The following is a 15,117-nucleotide window of genomic DNA, read 5'->3' as shown; positions in this document are numbered from 1 at the left end:
AGGGGGGTCCACATCGCACACCCTGCACCCATAGTTAATAAATACTTACCTCTCCTCAGAGTCCGATGTTTAGCTACACAGCGCCAAATCGGTGCTGCAGAGCAGTAAAAAATCACTGGGAAAATGGCGGTGACCTGCGTATGCACAGAAAAAATGGCGCTGGCCAGATCCCTCTTCCCTGTCCGGCTCCTTCCGCTGGATGCCGGGGCTTTGTATGCCTGCGTAAACTCTAGTTCACACAGGCGCACTAGCACTGCCGAGTCAGACTCAGCAGTGCAAAGTTTCACTGCTCTGAGACAGCTTTTTGGATCAGCTGTCTCTGCGCTGGAGCAATGATGAATTGCTCCGGTGCTCACAGCGAGTAGGAATGTTAATTTTCTGGGTCCGTCCGGACCCCGATAATTAACATAAGGAGTAGTAGACCCCTAAGTAAAATACTTTGCTATCTCTCTGGCTCTTTCTTATGTTTATTGACAGATTTACCACATGAAAACAGGTGCCCTATAAGATGGCTGCCCCGGGTCACGCATGCGCACAAGAGCCCCGACTTCTGGTGGAAGGAGTCGGACAGGGATGGAGGGATCCGAAAGGATCCCTCTTCGCAACCTGGAACTTTTTCTCATAGGAAAGGAGCGGGTATCAGGAGCATTCGCCATCCGAAGATGGCGAATGCTTCTGCACTCAAGCTCCAAAAATGTAGTATTTTCGAAGCTTGATGAATACTGTCCCCATACTAGTGTATGGGGACAGCGGGCCATTCCGTGAAAGGAAGGTAAGTAGGAGATATCTGTGATATCTCCTGCTTTACCTTCTTGATGAATGGCTGAAAACTTAATTTTTACAATTGCAGGTAAAACTTTTCATTTTCACCTGGTTTTGTAAAAATGAAGTGATGATGAATAGGCCCCATAGTCTATTTTATGGGGTCCATAATCATTGAGCCACAACAAGCTGACACACCGGAGCTTCAAATTCCTCTCTGCAACCCTTTATGTGCGGCTACTGTATATATATTAAGGGGCATGCCTGTTACTGTCTGTGTTTGAGCTTGAAAAGCCAGGTTTTGAGAGATCTGTGAGGAGTGCTGTGTTACAACTCTGATCTTACTTCATATTAAGCTCAGCTCCTACTTTTCATCCTGTTCCTGGTTATTAGAAGGGGTTGTTAGAAGGGGTCAGCAAAGTGTGCATTTATTAATGTGGTAATATGATACACTTTTTAATGCAGCAATATAAAATCACATATCAATGCAATTTATGCCTTGGTCATAAAGGGCCGGAGTGGTAAAGGTTAACACACCACTTTGCCAGGCCAATCTCAGAGAATTTGAGGATGCATGACTGGCCAGCCGATTTGCACATGCACATTTCATCTCAAAGCTCAGATTTGGACTTTCAGGACCTGGTTCAGTTGTGTGCAATGGCAATGTTGACGCAATTGAGTGATTTTTGCTACTGGCAGGCCCGGTGCTACCACTAGGCAACCTTAGGTAGCCGCCTAAGGGTGCCAGCCACTGGAGGGCGCCGCTGAGTCCACAAAAAAAAAAATGAATGGCATAATTCATGGCTGAGTGGCATATAATGAATTTGGGCAAAGCTGTGTGGCATATTATGAATTGGCGGCAGTGTTATGATTTACATTATGATTTTTGGGACACCGCTGCGTGGCATGTTATTTAACTGGGGAGACTGATGCGTGGCATATTATGAATTGGAGGGAGCTGGGGCAGTTGGTGAAATGTTGCCTAGGGCGCCCGGAAACCTTGCACCGGCCCTGGCTACTGGGCATATGGCCGTGGAAAGTCTCACTGTGCACACCTGAACTAAAGATTAAGATGGCATTCACAATGTCTCCATGATCGCAAGGTCCTGAGCAGTCCACTGTGATCCATGGGAGCTTTTGGGTGTAGTCATGTAAGTGGCTGAAAGTGTTTGCAAAAAGAGGCCACTCTGTGGGTGAGTTATGGGAGTTCCAGGGGTGTGTCTGCACTTGAGGCTGCGTCCCAATCACAGAACCACAGTTTCAGAGAAACAGTTGACCTGGAATGTGACAGCCCAGGATTTACTATAGGAGCCGATGTGCGTCCAATGTTACGTCGATGGTGGCGTATTCTCAATCCCCGAAGGATCTACACATAACACAGATAGGGGAAGTGGATGTAGTAACATTTGCACACTATTTAAGACAGAGAGTCTGTTAGCAGGCATTAGCATATTTTCACATAAACATTGCGAACGCAAACGCAGTTGAGAATGCAATAGCGTACAAACTCTGAATCAAGCCCTCAGTTCCAGTAGGTAGAAATAAATAAAATAAAAATTAAAAAGAGATGTAAGTTATCAAATATATTTGTAGAAACTATTCACAATCGAAAATAATAAAGCACATTTTCATAGTTAAATAACAAAGTATTTTTTCATTCATTTTCTCTGCTATCACCATCCTGCAAACTGTTTTGCATTGAAAGAGGGCTGCCAAAATCCTGTACTTATAGAAATCTATGACTTTTTTATGCTCCCTCATGCCAAAAAATGGTTTGAGGAGAGTCCATTTGTTCATATAGGAAAGATTTCTGGACTGCACAACCTGACTTTATATATGATGGGAGGTGCTACCTGATGAGACTAATTGCAGGCACAGAAACAGACAAATCTCAGGTGCACAACTCCAAATGATTAATAATATATATAAATGCAATAACATTTTAGCATAATCATGGCCAAGGTTATGGGCCCACCCACCATATCCAAGTAACCTCTTTCGGGTAGGTCCCTAACATACTAGGGTTCAAATCCAGAGCGCAGGACCCCCCAAAAACTGGCCCAGCCAAGCCGCCCCAGGGCACCACCATAGTAAGAAAAGTGCAGTGTAAAGAGATAGTTAGGAGCAGCTGCAGCTGCATATAAAGAAGTTTGTTCATATAGCCAACTTGTCCATTAGTTATAATAAATGCCCCATGTTGTGATTCTAGAGTCAGCAAAAATTTGCCATCTCAAACTTCACATTTCGGAACTCGCAATTTCAGATATATGAAAGAACAAATTCTACTGATGAAACAGGTAATTACTTCTGCATGGTGGTGACATTTTCAGATATCTTGCCTGTCATGGCCCATTCCAGGTGGTAGAGGATGGCAGCACCTGTTTGTGAATACCTCATTAATTATCTGAGCGGAAACAGCGAATGAGCAAAAATAAAATGCTTCATCTATCAACTTACTGAAATTATGTTAAAATGATCAAACTATAAACTGAGCTAAACCCCTGGTTATTTGGGAAAGGTCACTCCTTGATGGAAGTGCTTACCATGAGTAAATATCTTTTGATTTTTTTTTCATTTACCTTATGCAAATGTTAAATAATAACCTTTAAAATTCCTGTGAAAGGGAAAAAAATCCATTAAACTTTCCCAGCACCTAAATAAAATAGGCATAAATTAGCTTGCAAGAGTTATTATCCAGATTCAACCAGCTTGACATAGAAAATAAAGTTTGTTTAGAAAATGGAAGTCTAGTTATTTTAAAAAAAAAACTGAAATAAGTCATACGTCACCCACACAATTTATGGGCAGCCATATTGTAATTGGAAACAGTATTCGTGAGAATGTAGAGATTTGGTTTACTAGCAACCATTGGCATCAATGAAGTGTGTCACTCTCCAGTCCTTAAAAAACACTTTCTTACCTCTCCAGTGTCTGTCCAGGATAGCACAGAGGTCCCCTCATGTTGTGCATCGCTCCCGGCTGGTGCCGAAGTCTGTCTGTGCTGCTCCTGCCCTGTCCGCTCAGTGTCCTGTCACTGAGTATAGCAATGGCTCTCTGCAGCCCCTCTTGCTTACAGTGGACCTCATTCAGAGTCGGTCGTAAGCGGCCGCTCGGTCATACGCAGTGTTATTAGAAACAACAAACGATTATTAGCTGCTTGCATTGTGTGGCACAAAATAGAAACATCAAACATAACATCAGTCACATTCGATAGTATCGATTGTACTCTGGTGCTTAAGAGAGCACATACCCAACCTCAAGCTGTACGATCAGCCAGGCCTCTAACCTGCTCGTAGCAGGAAATTTATGTACGCCCCTAAAACGCCCTGAAAACGGTGAGGAATGCCTGCGTTTTTAGACCACCACCCCTGTCAACACCCACAAATGGCCTTTCATGTCAATCAACTCTCGGAAGCCACTTCCTGCTCGTAAGCCGTACAATCGATAGCATTTTGGATCGCAAGGTCTCATACGCACATGCGCACAACTAACCGTACGCATACGTGGTTTGAAAATATCGGATGCATACGACCGAGCGGCCGCTTACGACCGACTCTGAATGAGGTCTAGTGTGTCTTCCCAGCATAATGGTACACAAGCTGCAAGCCAGATTGCCTCCTAAACCACAGTATGGATGCAGCCATGTTGGACTTGCCTGACGCTCTTCCTCCACTCAGAGCGCTGCTCCCAGACCAGCTGATCGCAGCATCCAATCCCTGGGTATCATCCCCTATAATTTTCATTTCCTGACTGGCCTCTGTTCCCAGTACAACATCGCTTCTTGCTGAAGTTACAGCTCTGTGCTGAGCTCCCAGGTACTCTGTATCTGTACGGTTCCAGTCCGTTATATCTAGTTCCTAAATATGGTAAACAAGTCTCCTATACCATCTTGCAGACCAGTCTGGTTTTACTACTTAGACTTGTTCTTACAGCCACCATCGGTTCCAGCCAATACCTCCAATCATTGGACTCATATCAGTTAAATTCTTCAAATCATCAACATCGGTTCCAACCTATCAAGTTGATCAATTCATCAATATTGGACTCATATCATTAAGTTCTTCAATTCATCAACTTAGATCCCAACTGATCATCTTCATCAATTCATCAACATTGGACTCTTATTAATTAAGGCCCTCATTCAGAGCCGTACGCTCTGAGCAGAGCGCACGCTCTGAATGAGGGCCGGCCTCCATGAAAATGGAGCGTCCTCCTGGACGCTCGTATAGCTGTGGGTCACCACCCACAGCCTATACGAGCGTGCATTTTGATGGCTGCGATGGTCGTGACCATCGCGACCATCGAAACTGCGAGCCGGAGCCTGCGGTTGAGGTTTTCAACCGCAAGGCCCGGAGTGATTTTGGCTCTATCAGAGCCAAAATCACTCCCACTGACATCACTAGTGATGTCAGTGGGCCGGCTGCTGACGGGAGGCGTTCCCGTGGGAACGCCCCCGTCAGGGTGGCACGCCTACCAAAGGGGGCGTGCTGTCAAACAACATAGACAGCACGCCCCCTTTGATCAGACACAACGAGCGAAGGACTTTCCTTCGCTCGTTGCGTCTGGCGCATGCGCACGACGGAGCTCCCTCCGTCGTGCGCATGCTCAGTCCAGAACATCGACCCACTTGCGAGCGGACAGCCGCTCACGAGTGGGTCTGAATCAGGCCCTAAGTTCTTCAATTCATCAACATTAGTCCCAACTGATCAAGTTCATCAATTCATCAACACTGGACTCTAACCAATTAAATCTTCAATTCTTCAACATCGGTCCCAACCGATTAAGTTCATCAACATCGGATTCAAATCCATCAAGTTCTTTAATTCATCAACATTGGTCTCAAACTAATCCAGCTCTCAATCCAGCATCATCGATTCCAATCCGATTGTGCCAATTCCTTCAGTATTATATATCTAGTCCTATTCCAATCTGCTGTCAATAAAGACATTCTATTCCTGTCTAGTCCCATTCCAATCTGCTGTCAATGAAGACATTCTATTCCTGTCCTCGCCTTAGGACCCATCTCTATCTCCACACATCAATACATAATGAAGTCCTGGCTCAAGCCACCTAACTTCCTTTACGCCTCTCAAACCTCCTCTTCAGCCTCCCATGCCTGTTCCAACCCAAACCAACCCTCAGGCTTGACAGTTTGTTCTGGCACTATGGATCCAGCCGAGAATCAGGCACAAGCTGCTGGGTTTAAACCTGACCTTGCTGCTTGCCTAGAACACCAAGGGGTGGCATAGAATCAGGTGGTAGTTCCTCCAAGAACTGACTAACCAGCTGGATAACATTCAATCTACTCTTAGAGGCTCAGGAGCTTCCACTTCTTCCAACCCATCTCTCCAGTTCTAGTTTCCTCAGTGGCAACTCGTCTGCATATTCCTACAGTACTCCTGCAAAATTTTATGGGAACCCCTGAAAATTGCAGGGCCTTTCTAAATCAATGTGAAATAGTTTGAGCTCTAACCCAGCAATTTTCCTATAGACCGTAGTGGCATATATCATGTCTCTATTATCTGGATCCGCCTTAGCCTGGGCTTCACCTTTATGGGACAGATCAGATCCCATCCTAACATCTTACAAGGAATTCCGCTGAATCTTCAATGAGCCTTGGAGAGTGTCATCTGCATCTTCAGACCTCCTACGTCTACACCAAGGTTCAAATTATGAAGGCCAGTATATGGTGCAGTTTCAAATACTGGCAACAGAACTCTCTTGGAATGATGGAGCATTCTATGCAGCCTTCTGAAAATGGTTATCCGACAAAATTAAAGATATTCTTGTTATTTGTGATCTCCCGGACAAGTTAGAGGACTTGATCTCCCTGTGCACCAAGGTGGACTATTGAGAGAGGAAGATTCATTCATCCTAAACCTCGAGCGACAGTCTTGTCTCAGTCAGTTTCTCCTCCCAAAGAGGAACTGACGCAAATCAATAGTTCTCGCCTATCCCAGGAAGAACGCCATAAGTGACAGTCTAAGAATCTGTCTATACTGTGCTGCTCCATCTCATCAGATCAACAAATGTCCCAGGTATCTGGGAAACACCCGCTCCTAACTTGGCAAGTTAGGAGTAGTTCATTCCTCTCCAAAGAAAACTAATTGCATTTTCTCAGTTTCTCTTCAAGCAAGCTTGTTGGATTCAGGTGCAGCTGGCAACTTTGGGCCTGATTCAGACCCACTCGTGAGCGGCTGTCCGCTCGCAAGTGGGTCGATGTTCTGCACTGAGCATGCGCACGACGGAGGGTGCTCCGTCGTGCGCATGCGCCAGACGCGACGAGCGAAGGACTTTCCTTCGCTCGTTGTGTCTGATCAAAGGGGGCGTGCTGTCGATGTTGATTGACAGCACGCCCCCTTTGGTGGGCGTGCCGGGGGCGTGCCTCCCTGACGGGGGCGTTCCCAAGGGAATGCCTATCGTCAGAAGCCGGCCCACTGACATCACTAGTGATGTCAGTGGGAGTGATTTTGGCTCTGATAGAGCCAAAATCACTCCGGGCCTTGCGGTTGAAAACCTCAACCGCAGGCTCCGGCTCGCAGTTTCGATGGTCGCGATGGTCAAGACCATCGCGGCCATCAAACTGCAAGCTCATATAGGCTGTGGGTGGTGACCCACAGCTATATGAGCGTCCAGGAGGATGCTCCAGAATTATGGAGGGCGGCCCTCATTCAGAGCGTGCGCTCTGCTCAGAGTGTACGGCTCTGAATGAGGGCCTTTGTCACATCTGAATTAGTCCAGTGGTTGGCATTACCAACCAAGGGTCTGCTTCATCCTATCTACCTCACAGCGGTTGATGGAAGCTGCATCCTAAGGGGTACAATTACCCTTCAGAATCGACCTCTGTGAGTCAAGATTGGTGCTCTGCACTCTGAACTTTTAAGTTTTCTTGTCATACCCAGGGCCTTGCATTCCATAGTTCTGGGCTTGCCCTGGCTTCGTTTGCATAATCCTCAAATTTACTGGCAAACCTCACAAATTACCGCTTGGGGATCTTCCTGCTTTTGGTTATTGCTCCAAAAAGTTCTTCCAGTATGCTCTGTAGTACCGTCTCAACAGGATATTCCACCTCCTCCTTATCAAGAATTCACTGTTTCAGTAAAGCTGGTGCTGATATTCTTCCTCCTCACCATGAATGGGATTGTCCAATTGAATTAATCCCTGGGAAATCTTCTCCCAGAGGGCGAATTTATCCACTATCGCTCCCAGAAACACAGGCCATGACTGACTATATCCAAGAGAATTTGGATAAACGGTTCATCTGCCCTTTCACTTCTCCCACTGGTGTGGGCTTTTTTTCATAAAAAAAAGAATGGAAGTCTGTGCCTCTGCATCGACTACAGGGGATCAGTGCGTTAAGTTAGAGACCAGTAATGATGGAGCAGTGTCAGATTAAGAGCCACAGAGATTTTGAGCTGAAAGTTGTAATGGCATAATTGTAATGAAAGTTGTAATGGGCGTATTGCTAGCATCTGACTCTCCCTGCCCTCCTATTATTTAGATGCTCCTATTGTACTCTCTTAAATGATGCAAGCATTACTGTCACGGCTGCCGACACTTGAGACTCCTGGAAGGAGTCAGGCCTACTGGGCACTATAAACTGAGGTGGCTTTAGGAATGACCTGTGCATGGAATCTCAGTAACACGGAATAAAAGTAAATAGAATTTATTCACAGGCAAATATATTGCAACGTTTCACATAAAGGGCTTTATTCAGAGGCGGCTGTACGGTCTACGACCGCACGGCCGCCTCGATGTTTGTCTAGTGCGCATGCGCACGAGGGAGCCGGCTCCTTCATGCGCATGCGTGAGACCCGCTACGACCGACAGCGCCGGTCGTAACGGGTCTCTTTCCAAAGGGGGCGAGCTGTCGATGTTGATTGACAGCTCGCCCCGTTTGGAAGGCGGCCCGGGGGGGTGGCCTGCCATTTGGGGGAGGCCCCACTGACATCACAAGTGATGTCAGTGGAGAGCTTCCGGCTCTGACAGAGCCAGAAGCTCTCCGGGGCTTACAACAAGTGAGACCCTACCCTAGGGTCTCGTCGTAAGCCCCGATGGTCGTGATGGTCAATGACCATCGCGACCATCACCCTAGCGGTCGTTAGAGCTGTGGGTGTTAACCCACAGCCTAATGACCGAAACAGAGGCGGCCGGTCAGGATGCAAGCGGCCGCCCAGTTTCTGAGCGACCGCTTGCATCCTCCGACCGCCTCTGAATGAGGGCCAAAGTCTCAACAACACAGAAGTTCAGATATGCAGCAGTCATTATAGGAGTAAACCCCCATATGTAAATGAAGTCTTTGATTCTTATGTGGTGGGGAACCCCGAGTCCAATATGAGGCTAAGACCTCAGGATGGTATAAAGGATGTTACTAGGGTTGAGCCCTGTAGCGTGATGAAAATCCGAAACAGGGTTGAGCCCTGCAAAGTAGTGAAGATCTGGGACAGGGTTGAGCCCTGCAAAGTAATAAAGATCCGGAACAGGGTTGAGCCCTGAGATGTGGTGAGAATCCGAGGCAGGGTTGAGCCCTGTGATGTGAAGCAGGGTTGAGCCCTGTGATGCAGTGAAGATCCGTGACAGAGTTGAGCACTGTGATCAGGGCCGGACTGGGACTAAAAATAGGCCCTGGCATTTAGAGAACACACAGGCCCACACTGGCGTCAGTATCTTGCCCCAGGCGTAGACTCCTCCCCTTACTATTTTTGACTCCTCCTACTTCGTAGTCTATACTTTTATAAATAAATATAATTAATCACATCATTAATAAGTAACAACATACAATTATATATAATTCTCTGTATTAAAATACATACAACAGAGATTATCCTGCAGGGGATTCATACATGTGCCATAGTCAGACATTTGGTATTTGTTTGGTTCTGGTAGGTAAAGCTGGCACTTCATTGGTATAGGTCACACACAAGGATAAGGAAAGGCATTTTCCCAACTGACCAAGCCCTAGTTTAGCAGTTGTAGAGATAGTGATCACTGTATGAATTTTTTAGGGCAGAGGAGCTGAACACGGAAGAAGACACATCTGTGCCACCAAAGTAAAGCCGAAAGTACATATTTTGCTGTTCTGTGTACATAAAGAGCATTGGTGCCCACCTCCACACCTAATGGAGGAAAAGAGCGCGCCGCAGGCGGGCTTAAAAAAAAATGTGGTGTAGTCTCGCTGGGAAAGTGCGTGATCACACGATAGCACCCCCAATTAAAATTATGCCACACAGTAATGCCCCTCAGTCACATTACACCACACAGTAGTGTCCCTTGCACATTATTATGCCACACACCGTAATGGCCCTTACACGTTATGTCATACACCATAATGGCCATTACACACATAGGGTGGTCCCAGCAGGGCTGCCAAGACACTCAACATGGTGGGAGTGCATAACTACATGGGAGGGCATGGCATCTCCCTCTCATTTACAGCATGATTATAGTGTGAGCTGCTGTGAGGTGTGAGTTGTGTGTGGTTGCTGCATATTGGAGACATTGGTTACACCTATCCTGTACACCCATGCCCCTAAAGAGACTTGGGTACTTTTACCCATCTTCCTGGGTCCCAGGACCTCATTCAGAGTCAGTCGTTGCGGCCGCACGGTCGTAAGGGAAAAGGGGCCGGATATGCAAATGATGCACTCGCAAGTTGCGTCCTTAAGATCGGATCGTTAGCTGGCCGACCAAGGGGAGGATACGGCCGTAAGACAAAAAATACGCCCCCTTCTCGTACGCATTACACATCATCTCCGGCCATATAAGGATTAATCGAGACCATCGGTAACCATCGGAACTGGTCGTAGAGCTTAAGGTTGACCATACCCTCTCTTAAGCACTACGATCAGGTCAGTGTACAAACCACCCATGTCACATGTGCCATGACACTACTTTGTTAATTATGCACTCCCATAAAACGCTGTTCGCATAATTTGGCACGCCTGCGTTCGGATCTCCACTCCCCCGTTTTCAAGCACCTTCCCCTATTACCACCCACGAACGCCTCATTCTGTCACTCAAACTACCGACCTGGCTGTGTTCAAGGAGAGAGAAATTTCTGATCGTAGCCGCTAGTTTGCGCACGCGCATTGCGAACTTTACGCATGCGCAGTTTAGCGAACATCGGTGGCGTACGACTGTGTGGCCGCAACGACCGACTCTGAATGAGGTCCCCAGTTCCAACCCATCATCAGAACTTTTGTACCTTGACAGTTTGCCACCCTGTCTCATGACCATTACATAGGTAGGGCAACCGAGGGTAAAATATCGACTGATCGGGCATGCTGGATCGTCCAGCATGCCCGTCCGATGCGAAATTCTGTCATTTATTTATTTATTGTATTATATCACATAGAGACTTCACATCAACATTTCAGTCTGGTACGTGGATCTTTGTCAAGATAATGACATAAATGGACCGAACTGTTTGGTCCACTTATGTGGTTATCTTGACAAAGGTCCATGTACTGGACCGAAACGTTGATGTGAAGTCTCTATGTGATATAATAATACAATAAATGAATAATGCATAAGTACTGGTGAGTGTACCCCTGGTTATTACCTTTTTATGTAGAGCCGCAGGTTCAAATCCCGACTCCGGAAGCCTGACTATTGAAAATCCAGACGTTGACTTGTAAGTACCCTATCCCTCCCCTCTCCCCCCTAACCCTCCCTTGGTGGTGCCTAACCCTAACCTCCCCGGGGAAGTGCCTAACCTAAACTTCCTCCGGTGGTGCCTAAACATAACCCACCCTCCCTGCAGCCTAACCCTAACCTTCCCCAGGGAAGGGGGTGCCTAACCCTGATTTCCCCCCAGGGGGGACCCTGAAGCTAGGCCCCCATCCCTGAGCAGCTGCGGATACTTACCCACATCCTTTGTTCGGGATTCCGGCAGCCAGGATGCAGACGCCGGTATCCTGGTCCCATTGGAGATATCATCATCAGCATTTTGCCGGGCATCGGGATTCCGGCATCGGCATGTGTATTAGTGTTCTCCCCAGGCTGTATTTTGCAGGTGCACCACCTGGCAAGAAACAGCCTACCACCCGGCACTTTGGGAGCCTGCAAGTGCGGACAGTATCTGGGAGCTGTATAAAAAGGACCAGATCCTACAGACTTTACATCTTTTTCATAATCAGACGACTGGCCTCTAATAAGAAGAGGAGAATTTATATATAAAATGTTATTTCAAGTTTAAATCATTATAAGGTCATGGTTTAAAACATTTAATTACTGCGAGGGGTCCCCACCCGGCTACTTCTTGATGCCACCTGGCTGGAATTTTATATATATATATCACAATGACACTCCAATCACCTGTCACCATCAGACAAGAATCTTGCTCCGATGCCCTCCTCAGGGTCTGTACCCCCAACATAGAATCCAAAATCAACAGGCGCCACTCAGAGGCTGAGAAACAGTGAACCCAAATTTGGCAGTTTAATGCGTGGACGACCACGCAGATCATTAAAGATATCTTTCATCGGCCGTACTTGCAGGTCAATCTGACGATACCTCCAGATTCTGCAAGTTCAGGGATGCAGTCGGTGACGTCACTGAACGATATCGTTCAGTGTGTATGCTCAATGTCGGGAACTACATTGAGCCCGGCAGGTGAGGGGACAACACTGAACGATATCGCTCATGGAGCATATCGTTCCATGTGCACCCGGCTTAACAGTCTGTATATAAAATGAAAAAGCATCAAGCAAATTGAATACAACTTTTATTTTTACAAGTAATGACCTGGGCTATTATTTTATTATAAACCTGTAAACATATTTATATAAACACATTATATAGATATATATACACATACACACGCATACATATATATATATATATATACATATATATATACATATATATATATATATATATAAATATACACACACATACGCATTACATATACATATCTATATATATATATATATATATATATATATATATACAATTGGTCGCAATAATATTGAGTTTTGCAAAAGGTGGGTGGCAGTGCTCAATAAGTGCTCGGTAGACCTTATTATTCTCGTAATTGAGGAATCGGCACGTGAACTGGGTTTGATTAGAGAAAAGATTACTGCTTTTGAGACACTGAATAAATCTATGTTGGTAATAGACAAAAAAGAGAATTGGTTGGAAAAACTTGCCACTCAAGTACAAGAATATAAGCAGAATTTAATTAAATATAAAAAAGATAAATTAAACACAGTCAATTTCGACTATCAAGAACAAAGGGTTTATTCTTGGGCCACGGGGAGGTCTAATACGTTCACACACAGACCTAGACAATCAAGACAGCGTTTTCAGGCTCACACCGACATTTCCAGTGCTTCTAACTCGTCTTATAGTGATCAGGATTTTATCCCAAGAGAGATTTCCAAAAAAAACCCTTTAGGAGTTGTCACTCGTACCAGAGGGGGAAGAGAACACACAGTAGAAGAGGGGGCCAAACCGAAAGAGAAAGGAAAAAGAGTTTACAAACGGAAAGTATAATTGTTAATTTGTCAAATAGAACGATTACTCCAATTGAGATGAAGGTCCTTAATAAGGGCTTAACATTTGTACCCACCAATAAATTTGATAGTTTTAGGTGGAAACAAGATTTGTGGCGTTTCTACAGATCACTTAAACTGAAAGAATTTCTTTCTGATAGCACGGCTGCACTTTTAGAACATGTAGATCCGATCAAGAGGAAATCTTCTTTTGAACCTGTCTCTGCTAATCCATCAATTAAAACCTTTGTACGAGTTCTTGACTCAGAAGTAATGCAGACACAAAATAACAAGGTCCAATGCAATTTAACAGCAGAAGAATTTAAAGCACTTCAAGGGTTAAGCAGAGAGCAAAATGTGGTGTTTAGGCCAGCCGATAAGGGGGGTGCCCTGGTTATACAGGATTTGGAGATGTATAAGTCGGAAATATACAGACAATTGGGTGATGGTGAAGTTTATTTGAAATTGTCCGGTGATCCAACGGAACAATATAAACGGGAATTGGACGATTTGTTAAGTCAATTTGTCATGAGAGGGTGGCTAAGTGAAAATATGGCTAAGAATTTGATGACTGAGCATCCAGTGGTGCCCTTAATTTATACACTCCCGAAAATACATAAATCCCTGGTGGCCCCTCCTGGTAGGCCAATCATCTCAGCGAGAGATTCTTTGTACAGTCCTATTTCACAATATCTGGACTTTCTTGTGCAACCACTAATACAGAAGCAACCAACGTTTTTGAAAAATACCAACATGCTGTTGGATAGACTTTTCAGTCTTGATAATTTACCAAATGATTTGAAACTTTGTACAGTGGATGTCGTATCACTTTATACGAGTATTCCCCATGATGAGGGTTTACGAAGCATGAGGGACTTTTTGAGACAAGATGACACATATTCTGGACCACCTATTCCTCTATTTATTGATTTATTGGAAAAAATACTCACAAGGAATTATTTCCTATTTGATAATGAGTATTTTTTACAAAAGAGGGGGTGCACAATGGGGTCACCTGTGGCACCTTCCCTGGCAAACATTTTCATGTTTAAATTGGAGGATGTGTTATTTTTGTCAAATTATAACTTTTGTCCTCACTTGGTCTATTACATCAGATATATAGATGACATCTTGATTTTGTGGTCAGGCTCTGAGGCGGCATTCCATCAAGCCATGGCAGAAGTTAATATGTCTCATGAACAGATCAAATTCACATATGACATTAGCTCATCCTGCGTGCATTATCTGGATGTGTCAATTGAATGGACTGGTGATCGGTTCAACACACGCATTTTTCATAAACCAACAGACTGCAACACAGCCTTACATTTTGGCAGTAATCATCCAATATCCCTGAAAAGAGGATTACCTTATTCTGAATTTTTACGCATCAGGAGGATCACCAATGATGATGATATAGCGGTCGAAGAAATGCATAAAATGAAGTCTAGATACTTGGAGAGGGGTTATAACCCCAAAGAGCTAGATAAAGCTATGCACAAAGTGATGATGAAAACCAGAGAAGATATGGAAATAGCTAAAGTCAAAGAAAATAAATTGTCTGGGACCATGCTTTTTATTAATGAATTTAATACATCCAGCAAGGTTATTAACAGTTCAGCCAAACGTCTGTGGCCACTAATCAACACTGATCCTTCGATTACATCGTTGAGGAATTAGAGATTAATGATGGGGTACAAACGTGGCAAAAATTTGAAGGAATGGATTGTACATAATGATATCGGTAAGATCAAAAACAATTCACGAGGACAACACTTTTTGCAGAAGAAGCCGGGATGTTACAGGTGCACTGGCTGCACTACGTGCAGTTATCTGGAGACAGGTAATTTTTTCACCCATC

General features: G+C 45.0%; 1 pseudogene; it reads left to right on the top strand.

Moving 5' to 3' along the window:
- Positions 1-13,257, top strand: part of LOC148540697 (uncharacterized) — a 29,194-nt pseudogene extending 15,937 nt beyond the window's left edge.
- The last annotated feature ends 1,860 nt before the right edge of the window (positions 13,258-15,117 follow it).

Source organism: Taudactylus pleione, unplaced genomic scaffold (genome assembly GCF_031769625.1).
Source record: "Taudactylus pleione unplaced genomic scaffold, aTauple2 ptg000018l, whole genome shotgun sequence".
Taxonomy (NCBI): domain Eukaryota; kingdom Metazoa; phylum Chordata; class Amphibia; order Anura; family Myobatrachidae; genus Taudactylus; species Taudactylus pleione.
This window is presented reverse-complemented; position numbering and strand designations above follow the sequence as displayed.